This window comes from Anser brachyrhynchus (assembly GCF_964034855.1).
Source record: "Anser brachyrhynchus genome assembly, chromosome: 16".
Lineage (NCBI taxonomy): Eukaryota > Metazoa > Chordata > Aves > Anseriformes > Anatidae > Anser > Anser brachyrhynchus.
In genome coordinates this window covers 3,314,824-3,327,072 of record NC_137734.1, presented here as the reverse complement: position 1 = coordinate 3,327,072, position 12,249 = coordinate 3,314,824, and the positions used below count along the sequence as shown (strand labels likewise).

The window sequence follows — 12,249 nt, the reverse complement described above, 5'->3', positions numbered from 1 at the left end:
TCCAAATAAAACGGCCTCCATCTCCCTGTGCTTGTTCTGAAACCGGTTTTGAGAAGTGAATTAAAAAAATTAAGGACTAAATACTGGATTCTTGGCTATGAATATTTATGGCAATATTGGACTTGCAAATTTAAGGTAATTTAAATGTCAAAACCGGTGTAAAGTCTTTCCTTTGGAGGATAAGTCAGAGAAAATTAATCTTGATTACAAGTCATAACATAGGGAAATTAGCATCTTAGGGCATCAGTGATAAACACTTCTGTACTATCCTCTTTATATGCCATGTACTTTACAAAGATAAGAATTAATTTTAATAAAAAAATCACCCCTTAATTAACCAGTTAGGTAATTAACAGGGAAATCCTGGTTGCATGCATGACACTGTGATTATTTCATCTTGCTAAATCACCTCCTCTTCTGCAAGGACTCTGCCTCCACAGCTGTTTGGAGAGGAAAAGTTTCTACCTGAGATTGACTCTTCTTGTGTCTGGGAGACCTGCCTTAGGGATAAACGCAGTGATTTTTACCATGAATTTCTCGTGCTTAAAAAGGAAATGATTTTAGTTAATGCATAGCAAAGGTCAGTGTAAGCAACATCTGCTGCAGCATCGCTGCAAGCAGAGGATGCTGCTACCGTCAGCCTTTGAAGCCAAGCTCAGACCCTTGAACAGGACCAAGGGCTTGCAGGGATTTTCCCTGTCTGCAGGGATTTTGCTCCTGCTTCTTGCAATGCAGAAGTTAGGGTGTCAGAAGTAAGTTTCTGCTCCAGCTCCTACGCCGCCATTTTCAGCCATTCCTCCACAGACCTTTGGGATTTTGAGAAAGGCAATTCTGAAAAACAACCCTACTGTTAACAGGCTGCAAATTGGCATGCAGGAGGCTGAACTGCCATGGGGAAATAGAGATTTTTCTAATCTGCAACCAGAGTCTGAATTCAAGGAATAGCAATGTGTGTCTTTGCAGGCAGCCAAGCCCTGTACAGCACCCAAGGAGTTCCTTCACCCAGCACCTCACACTTGCTTCATCCATCAGACTTTTAGCCAGTCTCCAATGCTGGCCACAGCCAGCTGCTTTGGGGTAAGGTCCAAAGAAATTTAGAACAGAAAAGAAAGCAGCTCACAGGCAAAACATCTTCCTCGTGCCAGTCATCTGGCAGCTGGATTAAGCCTCAGAGCAGAGGAGGTTGCATGAAGTCTGTGTTCAGGACTGACTCCTCAGCAGCCACACCAGAAACAAATCTGACATTTGGCCTGTCGGTCTCATTGGCAGTCTCATCCTCTAGCATTTAGTTCCATGTGTTCATTTTGCACTTTACTTTAAAAAAAAAAAATCAATTCTGAGAAATGGATATGCAACAGGACTTGTCTTTGTTATGGTTTACATAGAGGGCCGTGACCTGGGTGTGTTCTGCCTTGGGATCGTTTCCTGGAGCACTGTGCGGATTTGGGGTTATGGTGGCCTTTTGGCTGTCCAGTTAGGTTTGGCACCTGCAGCTCCAAAACCCTGCTGGGGTACACTGGGACCTCATCTGTTCACCACGGTGGCTTTAATTAGCCAACAGAGGTGCTGGCACCAGGCAAGGATGGCTCATATCTGCTCTCCTCTCCAGCCACAGGTTTACAATTGCTCTCTCTGGTACCACCTTCCTTGCTCCCTATTGAGCCATGGGGTACTTCCATTCTCCCTCTGCTATTCCCATATTTACCTGCTGGTTTACCCCTGGGGTTTGCTGAGGTGGCAGGGCAGCACTCTGAAACCAGCAGATCCCCTGAGATCCTGGGAGACGGCAGGTCCCCCTGCAGCTCCTCCGTTTGTCTCATCGCCCTGGCAAAATGGCTTTTCTCCAAAGATGGGGCCCCTCCTCAGGATGACACCTGTAATTCTACCGTAAGGGCAGCAGAGTGCATAGTATTACTGTAAAAATATCAGGTAGGCCTTTTGAAATAGTCTGGAAGGCTGTATGTGAGTAAACACCCCAGTTTCCCTTCGGGAGCTCACGGTTCCCCATGCAATACTGCTTCAAGACCCCAGGTGACGTTGCCACAGCAGCCCTGCACACCCCCTACAGCACAGGTAGATCCATCTCAGCCAGATTTAATGCACCTACTTGTGGAAGGAGGGATTGTGTGGGTGGAGACACCCAAGATGACCATGTCCAGCTGGGGACCTCTCACAACTGCTCTTTTCCTTGGAAGGCCCGCTCTGGCAGTGCGGAGCTAAGCCAAGCCATCGCTCCCTGATGGTCTCTCGTGCCCAGCACAGGAGTTGGGCCAAGCCTTGTGTCCACCTTGCACGGAGAGCGACCTGGCTCAAAATTTCAGGCATGGAAATTGCTGACTGATATGTCAATGCACGGCGGTGCTCGGTTCTCCAGCCTCCTTTGAAAAAATACAGCTCTAAGCATCTCCAGTTTCTGCTTTCGTTTTTGTCCCTTTCTGCCTTTATCTGAGCCCTTTGTACTTCATCCTTACAACACAGAAAAGGAAAAAAGAGAGAGGAAAAAAAAAGGAAAAGGTGACATACACATTGAATGAGAGCGAATGGGTTTTTTCTCACCCAATGGACAGATTTCTTCCCCTTCTTCCTCCAGCATTTCACATCCTCAGCTCTCCCTCCCTCTCTTGCTGTAAATATCCTCAGCAATGGACGGACCCTGCAAATGTCCTGAAGAGCACACAGCGCCGTGCAGAAACCACCAGCCATGCTCAGAGTGCACAAGCTGGGCTAAGAAAGTACCAACAGATTATTAAAGGGCCTTCCCAGAGCAAGAAGCTGTCCAGGACAGAGGCTGGTGGTGCCCGTGCAGCCACCATCTCCTCTGCTGGGCCAGGAGGAGGACAGAGAGCCGCAAGGGCCACCAGTGAAGGGGACGAGGCTTCCTCCTGGTCCTCAATTGCCCCTGGAACAGCCCCTGGATTCCTGGTTTCGAGCACGGTGACGGCGATGCACACGGACAAACTCCGTGCTGGTCCACTGGTTCAGCAAGCCCTGCACGTAGCCGAGAGGAAAGACACCTTATTTCAGCTGCTTCCAAAGTCAGCAGGAAGAGACCTGAAAAAATTGACTGTAACATAACAACATAATGAGACGTCTGGTGTTGAAGGCTGCCCGACAAAGGCAGACATGCCAACGTCCCCCCCTGCACGCCAGGAACTGGGAACCGAGTCGCTCCCAGCTCACGCCGCATTCCTATTTCTGTCCTGCTGGCATTCAGCTTGTGATCTGGGGGAGGAAATGTAATTAATGGAGGACACACAGCTAGAGTGTGACAAAGGAAGACAAATCTGGTTGTGTGTTATATTTATGCCTTGCCCACAGCCAGAGTGGAAAAAAGAAAAAAGTTATTTGGCCAGCATAAAAGGTGCTCTGTGAAATACAAATGCTCTTTCCTTCTTCAAAAATAGAAACTGAGGAGAAATGACTGAAATCTTCTCAGGTTCAGTAAGATCCTAAAAGCCTTGAGTCCTTCTTGAACAGTCCCATGATCACAAATCAGTGAAATAAGCCTACAAACAGAAATGTGCTTCTTGATTTGCCTTGGTCATGCTGTTCAAGCGCAGCAGAGGGAGATAATTTTGGTCTCCCTCAAAATACTACCTGGTCGATATCTTTTTTTGGTAGCTCATCCAATCCCCCTGACTAAGAGATGCGCAGCCGGGTCCCTTGGAGCAGCAGGGAGAGATTCAGGAGAGCCGCGCGCTCACTCAGTGCCACTTGACCGTGCTCGGTTTGGAGAGGTCAGCTACATCTCCGCGGCGGCAGCGCGTCGTGGAGGGGAGATGGAGATCTCTCCAGCCCACTTCAAAGCCTGACGAGAAGAGGGACAGGTACTGCCTCCTGGGAAGGACTGCCATGGAAATAGGAACTTGAAGAGGGTCTTACGGCGTTAGCTTACTCCAGAGAAAGCCCGGTGCTGTGCTGGGGGTAGTGATTTGAATCGCAGCCTGTGTAATTGATTTCTCTGCAGGTGGGCACTGGGATCTGCGGTAGTTGCATGGGTTTTCTGGGTTTCTGTCTAGAAACCGTCTCTGATGGGGCAGAACCACAAAGCTGCTGGCAGAAGCGATGTGCAAAATCTCAGCCATTCCTCAAGCACCAGCTGAAAGCCCCCCAGCCTTGCATCCCTTCACAGCCAAAGCCACCGTGGTGCTTAGCCCAGTACCCACCTCGTTCTCCTGCACCTTCCTCAACCTCAGTGCCTCCAGGCCTGGCCAGCTTCCTTCCCCGACCACCCCCTCCCATCCCACCTTCAGAAATAAATTAATTTCTTCATTGCAAACCCCCTGTCTGCTGGAAAGGCTTCAAGGGGAAGTCTTACCATTACAGCAACACTAAAACTCACACTGCTCAATGCCATCACTGTACAAAAATCTGCTTTTTATGTGGATCGGGTGTTGGTTTCTGCCCCTGGCTGGGGGCGCTCCTTCAGACCGTAATTAATTTGTGTAAACTGGAAAAAATAAAGACAAAATATCCGGGCTGCCACGGCTTAATAACGCAACTTGGGCAGAACTGCGGCATTTTCTCAGTAAACTGAGGAATGTTCCAAACTTCGGCTTGAAAGTTCAGACCCCCAGAGAGATTGTTAGATTTTAATTGCTACCTTAATCAACATTTATTAGTGCTAACCAAAGCTCCTCGTGGATTTAAAATTCAACCCATTTGTCAACTATTAATTATTTTAAGCAGACAAGCTGTTATTTCACCGGCTATATTAAATGTGACTTTTCAGCATATGTGAAATATTACAAATAGCTGCAGAAATTTTGATCCTGAATCATAATTCAACAGATAAACTATTCTTTGCCATGATCCCACTTGTCTCTCAGGCACCTATAATATCTCTCGCCCTTCTCTACCTCCTTCTCACCCGGCAGAAAGTACAAAACCCGAAGCAGTTCCCATGTGTTTCAGGAGGAGAATGATTTGTTCTTTCCATTTCATTTTAAATTAACTCTTCTTTGAATCCTCCCGCAGCCCGTGTGCCTCATGTATCAGGCTGAAGGTTTTATAGTGCGGGCTCTGCCTCAAATCTTCGGCATTGTCCTGGGGGTCAGAGCTGATTTATTAATTGCCTTTCACTCTCACTCTCCCTGAGGACGCGTGCTTGCCTGCAACCTGGCTTGTTTCACCCAGCCAGCACCCCCAGGTCTCTGCGTCACCCCCAGCAGCAGAGGGGACCCCAGCACCCCTCTGGCACAGCTCCGACGGCCACCGGGGGAGCAGAGCAGACCCACGATCCATCTACCGTGCATTGCCAAGAGAGTGTGGGAAGAAAGAAAGAAGTCACCACTTGATTTAACTCTTTACCGATCTTTGCAGATAGAAATCTTTGCCTCCTACATCCATTCCCATGCTTCTGCCTTTTGCTTACTCCTGAAACCCCAAAACTCTTTACTAGAAATTCCCAAGCTGGCCTGGTCCCTTTAAGTGATTTAATACACACGTAGGCAAAAGCCTACAAAATCAATCCATTTTGATTATCACGGCTGAAATGACTCAATATTACCAAATGACAGAAGAAGAAAAGTTGGGGGATAATTGACTGTCACCATGGTTTGATTCTTTTTGACATGCTCTGCGAGAGAATATCCAAGTATAATAGTCTCACTCATTACAACTATCCCAAGCGTGAACCGAAGAAGTGTGGAATAACAAGCAGATACTAGAGAAGCACGGCCTGCAAGAACAGCTGCCGTGCTTTATTTACGTGGTGATAAACCACCGAGACACAGGCGTAGTCTGCAGCGGCTGCTTCTGCACCCATCCCAGGCAGCAAGCCCCACGCAGCAGAAGTAGGAGCATTGGATGCATCGAGCGCTTGCACTTGTGTCTAAAAGCATAGGAAAGAGGATGATTTGCTGGGTTTTGACAAGGATATCATCAGCTACCCTCAGTGGGGAGCATCAGCCCGCACCAGGGAAGCACCAAGCCGTGGAGGCACTTCCCGTGGATGAAAGTCCCCCACGGGAGCCCCCGCTGGTTGTGCACTGCAGACAGGCAGGAGGATGGACACAAAATAACTGCAAAACCTGGATTAGGATTACTCAGATGTCAGGAGCATGAGGCACGGCATGAATGTTTATTAAAATATTTAGAGGGCTGACAAGCAGCAGAGCTGGAGGAAAGGAAATATTTTGTGATAGATGTTGGGCAATATCCCTTTGGCGGAAGCAAGGAGGAACCCAAATACCGGCAGACAGTGAGAACTGAAACCCAACTGCACTAGTAAATTATTTAAAGCATATTTCCAACCTGTCATTTGGAGCTAAACTATTACTTCCCCTTCAGTAGAATATATCTGGTGAGGAGGGTGAGGGGGAAAGAGTTACAGAGCCCTGCACGTTCAAAGGGAAAATCGAGAACATTATTCACTGAGCTTTTGTTCAACCAAAAATATTGCCCTAAATAGTGTTATGGATAACTAGATCTGAGAAGCAAAGCCGAGGCCAGTAAACATTCTGACAGCAGACAAATTGACTTCATTCTTGTTTGCAAGCAAAACTGAGTAAATTTAATTAATTTACCTTGTAGCACAATGTACCCAATTGCTGCAAACTAAGAAGGCAGTTTTCCTGAAGGAGGAATAATAAAATCAGAGCATCACTCAGGTTGGAAAAGACCTCTAAGATCATTGAGTCCAACACGAAGGAGACAGGATTTGAATCTTTCAGGTTAAGGATGATGTGATGGAGGATCAGCAGTGCTGCTCTGGCACTTCTTCCTCCCTGCATCACCAGGAACAGGGAGGCAGGAGTCATCCTGGACCAAAACCCCAATATTTCAGCTTCCATACATCCCTCAAGTCAGTGGCAGGAGTCTCTAGATTAAATGAGGTGAGATGTGCAAGTGCCCCAAACCTATTTTCATCACCTTCACCAAGTGTAATCCCAGTAAGGTGGGCTTTTTAGTTGCTTGCTTTTTGTTTTTGTTTGTTTTGGTAATTGTTTTACTCTTTCATTTTTCTAAAGAAACATTCTTTTATCCTTCAGTTTTATGGAGGCGTGAAGCTGAATATCCGTGATGTACAACAAGGCATTCTGCATCATGCTGTGACAAACCTTAAAGCTTTCCCATTTGCCCAGTTCTCTAGCACATTATTTCCAGGATTTCCTGAATTTCACAGCTTTTCTCTACCTTTGGGAGTTAGAATCAGAAGAGCCATTCAAGTCTGAGACCGGTGTCCTTAAGATCAGGAGAGGAGGAAGTTTTCTCTTATGAATATTTATAACGAAGAAAGTATTCTGACATTTAGCAAGGTAATGAGGAGCTCTGAGGTCCCCAGGGAGTTTGATGCTTAGGTATTACCCTTGTGTACAATTAGGAATAATAAGCCTTATATCAAACGTGAATCATACCTTTTTGCTATTACTTACGATAACTTTGAAAATAACTTGGGCCACAAGATTCTAAGTATGCATAGAAATGAGGTTAAATGATCTCATCTGGTACCCAGTCAAGCTCAGGAATGCCACCATTATTCAGTGCTCTGACACATCTTTGCTATCCCATCATAAGCAGGAGACACATTTAAGTTGTTCTGCATCAGATGTTGTTTTTTATGAACAACTGATTTCTCCATGGAGGGATATTTATGAATGGGAAAGCTGGGGGAATGTTTTTGCCATAGAGATATGATGGATTTTTTGCCAGTATGCAATTCATTTCCATCTGTTCTGTCTCTGATTAACTCCTGCAGAGTGTGTGATTAACTTAACTTCTCAAGATCATTAGCTGCTCTGCATTCCCGTTATAGTTCATCAGCGTAGGACCACACACAGGCTTAAAAATGTTACACTGATTATTCTTAATGTCCAAATCCACACTGGCTGGTCATTCTTTCGTGATGTCCCTGGATCTAAAGAGAGAAGGCATGTTACCAGGAAAACATCACTACTCGGAGCAAGCCCAAAATGCTAATGACAATGAAGTTCAGGTGGATCAAGTACAGCACAGCCTGAAAACAGTGCATGCTGCCACCGTTAGCCTTGCAGTAACAGGCATTTTCTTCTGATCTTAAATATCTACCAATATAAAACCTACAACGTCTTAATAGAAGCAAGGAGCCCCAGCTCATCCAAAAGGCTTTTGTCTCACCCTCTGAGCTGTGTCTCGAGTGGTCTCCTTTTGTGAACAGAATAAGGCCAGTAATGGATGTGTCAGTAACAGAGGCTCACGTGTCCTTGCCATGCAATTAATTAACCATCGGTCTCATTGATATTAACGGGTGCAGAGCAATAGCAACATAGGGACAGGACCTGGTCCCTTACTTGGCAGCATCAATCAGATCCATCTCATCACGCCGCCACGGCTACTTCATTGCAGCCCCAGAAATAAAATGCGCCTCTGTGAGTTAAAAGATATATATGCAAAGATTGAGCTCCTGCTCAAGCTCCTTCTTAGAACTCCAAACCTTCACACACGCTTTGGCACCTGGCCTTGTTCCTATTCACCCATTATTTGCATTTCCACACTAGGATGCGCTTGTCTGAGATAAGGACCACGGGCCCCACACCACAGTACAAGCCCCCACGGGTGTTAGGCACCCACTCAAGCTCTTCTGATTCCTTATTCTCTCACTTCTGTACTCTTTTAGGCTTCCTCTTTAGTCTGTAGATTTAATTTAGATATGTATTGAATGAATGATCCAAAAGAGGGAAGATCGGAAAGATTTTGTACTGGATAATATGCTCTGAACCAGGCCAAACTGAAATTACTAAAATGCCTCAACGTTTTTCGGAAGAGCAGAAATCCCTTTCTAGGCTGTTTTTCAGCTTCCCCATTCCTCCCTGTGCCAGGCACTGGCTATGAAAGCAGTTATTGCTCTCTTTCCTCACTTACAAATATGATCTCTCCTGCCCCGTTGTATCTAAGGAATGGTATTTAGCTGATAACTGCTAAGTGCTTGGCATGGACGTTTGGAAAGCTATGCAAAGATGGGGTTTAATTAGATGGTAATTTATTTCCCGAGGAAAAAAAGAAAAAACAAAAACCAAAAAACAACTTTGGGTATTTCATCAGATACATCCTGTGAACATCAAACACGAGTGCCAATGCCAAGCGCTCCTTGTGGCATGCCAGCAGCGCGTGCGCTTCCCTGCCCTGCTTTGTCTGCCACCAGTTGCATACCCAGGAATGTGGCAGCGTGCTTATTCACAGCAGGAATTATCCACTGGGTCGTTAAAAAAAAATGCTAATTCCAGCCACCGAGTGAGAAAACTGGTAATTTTGTCGAGTACGTGTAGTCAAATAGGACTTTTTGACAGCCAAATGTTGATGTAGCAGGATGTGCTTTTCTGATTGGCATATGCTAACAATACTACCTCCCCAGCCAGGGGGAGGATAATTTACTTTTCATTTCCATTGGAAATGAGGTGAACCAGAATGTGGTAGATTGTTAAAACCCAGCTATGTGGTTTAATTGATTTGCTCAAAAGCACGACACCCTGCGTCCTCAGCCCTCTCCGTCATCACTTCCAGGAAACCAGCAAGGACAGATCTTCCCCTGAGATGCTTTCCAGCTCCTTTGGGGTCTCGTGGCCATTTCCCAGGCATGTCCTCAGGGTCCAAAGGGTCTTTGGGATGGTTGAAAGTCTCTGCACTGAGAAATCCAGGCAGCGAGGGACCATCTCTGCTCTCCGCCACAAAGCAGGTGTCATGACCAGGGGCTAAATTTCCCCTAAAAAACTGTCCTCCTCATCTGCTCCTGGGTCTGGTCCCTGCTGGTGGGGTCCCTGGCTGCCACTCCATGGGGCACCCTGGTGCGGGGCACCCTGCTGCTGCCAGCATTTCCTGCTTTGTTTGCTTAGTGTGACCGTGCACATAGAAAAAAGGCCAACTTTGGGAAAACACGAGAAGCAATTTCAAAAAATATTTACCTTTTATAGCTTCAATATAAGGAACCTTTTCAGATAAAAATTCTTCCAATGGAAATATTATGAACTATCCTAATCCTTGTCTTTTTATTTTATTGTAATACTTGCAGTATTCCAATAAGAGGTGTTTCAATTGCTACCATATCTCCAAAATTTTTAACTTCCCACCACTTAAGAGGTCCAAGACCCAGTAAAACAGCTACAAATACCTGTTAGCAGCTTCAAAGCCGTGTACGGATGGGCCGTGGAAGCAGCCAGTAGCCGGCACGCCGGTAACTCAGCCAGCTGGATTTGCTGGCAGCAGAGGTGACCTGGAGCTGGAGCAGAGCCTTCCTTTCGGGTTTCCTCGGATGGGATAAGTAGGTCCTGCTCAGGGAACTCACCATTGATTTTATGCACCTCGAAAGTAAATGTCAGTAACGTCACAGAAATAAAGGAAATAGAAAGCGACTCCGCAAAGCCTTCTCCTCACTGGCAACAGCAGCTTTGAGCTCCCTCGTGATGCTTCTGGGGAAAAGATGCTTCAAGTCTGGGGCTGCCGGTAAATTTTGTGGCTGTGCTTATTAGAGGGGAAAAGTCATAGGAGTTTAATTGAAACCCCCAAAATTGCTCAGTGTCTTTATTGGAAGATGTGATCCCTTAGGGAAAGATTCTGATCCTAGGTGCACGAAGCCTTAACATTAAATTACAGAAGGAGGTTCCTTCGGCACGATGATATAGGAAAGGACACACTGAGGGGTGGAACTGGTCCCCGTGTTGTCCCCTCAGGGATGCTGCTGGGGGCTACCACGCACAAGTAGGTAGGAGCCAGGGACAAACCTGACCCAGGTGGCTTCCAGCGAGGCGCACCTGGGGTTCCTTTTACCTTGGGCGAGGCACAGCACCAGCTGGATCTGTAGTCTGTACCTGCATAAAATGCGTGTAACAGATGTAACGCTGCCTCTTCAGATATATAAAGGGTAAAGTCAGGAGACCAGGATAAAACTTCCTTCTGAAGGGGCCTGGGGACCGTGTTCCTCCAGGAGCCACCCTGCAGCACAAGTGAATGAACCTTCCCAGAACTTCGGGTTTGCAGGACTCGCTTAAGCCTTCTGGGGAGCCGCCAGGCGAAGTTACGTGTCCATCTTCCCCATCACCGCGGCGAACGAGCTGCTGGCTGCTTCCAGCGGTAACCCAGGGAAACGGCGGGGCCGAGTAACGCGAGGGACGGCCTGGCAGGCGCAGAGCACGTCAGCGCGAAGCTCCGCAGGGCCAGGGGAGCCGTTTTCTGTACAAAAGGTTTAGGAAGAGGCACAAACGCCAGCACTGTGTTCTTCTTCTGTTTCACTCGATTTCGCTGGTCCCTTCCCCTGTGCCTCTCCCACGCGCTCGTCTGGGAGGCCCCAAACTCCCATCCTGCCGAGTTCTGCGCTCTCCTGCTCAGCTAACGACGCAAATTGGATTGTGTTGAGCTGACCAGGAGAGGCTGCTAACTGCATTTTTCCCCTCTGGAAGTGTGATTTCATTTCCATAAATTTCCATTTGTCTTCTCGTGAGCTGATGGAGCCCCATCCCCAGACACGCTCTCTCTGCGGTGTCCTCACCTAACTGCAATGCTTCGTGGTTTGGCTGGGATTAAAATCCCTTGTGGCAGTAGGATGGAAAGCCAGGATGGAAAGTGTGCTGCCGTTGGAGCCCCCTGGGAGGCCAGAGGTGCTTGGTATCGAGTGATCTGGTAGCTCAGGCACGCTTTCATGGGGCCAGCGTCTGGGCAGAGGTTTCTGCTGGCATTTTACCCTCTGCTGGCATCCGCGGTGTCCCCGTTTTGCACAGCGCATCCAGAGAAGAGAGGTTTGGGTCAGTGTAGGGCAGCCTTGCCCAGGGCCAAATTCTGCTGCCTGCGAGGCTCGTGGAAATTGGAAATTCACCACCCTTGGTGGCCATGTTACAAGGTGGGCTTTTTTAACTATAGGAGAGTTTTGGTACAAACCAAGACAGGACAGAAATCTTTAAATTAATCCTTTCACAGAATGTATGCAATGTATGAGACAGTTTCTCAAGCTTTCGAAAGACTTCCCAACACAATTAGGGAATGAATCAAGACTTTAAAGAAAACTGAGAAAAGACTTCTTGGGTTCTGCGTAATTATATTAGGTAAGTCTAATTTTTAACTTGGACAATTCTATGGAGTGAAATCCAATAGACTCTGAATCCCAGGTGACAGAGTGAAGCATTTCCTTTTGTCATTTGCAGAATGGTAGGACAAAAGGACGTTCAGCATCTAAAGCAGCACAAACAGCAGCAGGACCACAGGGCTTTTTTCATAGTCAAAAAATACATTATATATATAATATATAATTTCATAGGTTTTTTTGGGTGAGCCTGGGCAAAGTCT

General features: G+C 46.9%; 1 protein-coding gene and 1 long non-coding RNA gene across 2 annotated transcripts in view; one reads left to right on the top strand and one right to left on the bottom strand.

Annotated features, from left to right (window-relative positions):
• The window catches only part of LOC308178870, a 101,472-nt gene that overhangs the window by 17,806 nt on the left and 71,417 nt on the right, over positions 1-12,249 (bottom strand). Inside the window, exons 5-6 of the long non-coding RNA XR_013940009.1 lie at positions 2,108-2,466; positions 1,706-1,882 (exon numbers count right to left, since the gene is read on the bottom strand). This is a non-coding gene — a long non-coding RNA (uncharacterized lncRNA). The remainder of the gene's footprint in view (positions 1-1,705; positions 1,883-2,107; positions 2,467-12,249) is intronic.
• Positions 1-12,249, top strand: part of NTSR1 (neurotensin receptor 1) — a 53,054-nt gene that overhangs the window by 21,236 nt on the left and 19,569 nt on the right. The gene's annotated exons all lie outside the window — the stretch shown is intronic.